At 43.1% G+C, this 918-nt stretch overlaps 1 long non-coding RNA gene across 1 annotated transcript in view; it reads left to right on the top strand.

Annotated features, from left to right (window-relative positions):
* Positions 1–918, top strand: part of LOC116081206 — a 106,869-nt gene that overhangs the window by 62,877 nt on the left and 43,074 nt on the right. The gene's annotated exons all lie outside the window — the stretch shown is intronic.

Raw genomic sequence — 918 nt, 5'->3', positions numbered from 1 at the left:
AATGCAAATCAAAACAACTCTGAGATTCCACCTCACACCAGTCAGAATGTCTAAGATCAAAAACTCAGGTGACAGCAAATGCTGGTGAGGTTGTGGAGGAAGAGAAACACTCCTTCATTGCTGGTGGGATTGCAAGCTGGTACAATCACTCTGGAAATCAATTTGGCGGTTCCTCCAGAAATTGGACATATTACTACAAGAGGACCCAGCTATACCATTCCTGGTCATATACCCAGAAGATGCTCCAACATGTAGTAAGAACACATGCTCCACCATGTTCATAGCAGCCTTATTTATAATAGCCAGGAGCTAGAAACAACTCAGATGTCCCTCAACAGAAGAATGGATACAGAGATTGTGGTACATCTACACAATGGAGTACTACTCAGCTATTAAAAACAATGAACTTGTGAAATTCTTGGGGAAATGGATGGATCTGGAGAATATCATCCTGAGTGAGGTAACCAAATCACAAAAGAGCACACATGGTATGCACTCTCTGATAAGTGGTTATTAGCCCAGAAGTTTGGAATACAGGAAGAACAACCCACATTCCACAAGGAACTCAAGAAGAAGGAAGACCAAAGTTTAGACATGTCGTTCCTTCTTAAAAGGAGAAACAAAATACCCATGGAAGGAGTTGTAGAGACAAACTATGGAGCAGAGACTGAAGCAAGGACAATCCAGAGACTTCTCTACCTGGGAATCCTTCCTGTATTCAATCAACAAACCCAGACACTATTGTGGATGCCAGCAAATGCTGGCTGACAAGAGCCTGATATAGCTGTCTCCTGAAAAGCTCTGACAGTACCTGACTAATACAGAAGTAAAGGCTCACAGTCATCCATTTGACTGATCACAGGGTCCCCAATGAAGGAGTTAGAGAAAGGACCCAAGGAGCTGAAGGGTTTGCAGCCC

This window comes from Mastomys coucha, chromosome X (assembly GCF_008632895.1).
Source record: "Mastomys coucha isolate ucsf_1 chromosome X, UCSF_Mcou_1, whole genome shotgun sequence".
Classification (NCBI taxonomy): Eukaryota; Metazoa; Chordata; class Mammalia; order Rodentia; family Muridae; genus Mastomys; species Mastomys coucha.
Note: the sequence above shows the minus strand (reverse complement) of the source record. Positions and strands in the feature narration are given on the sequence as shown.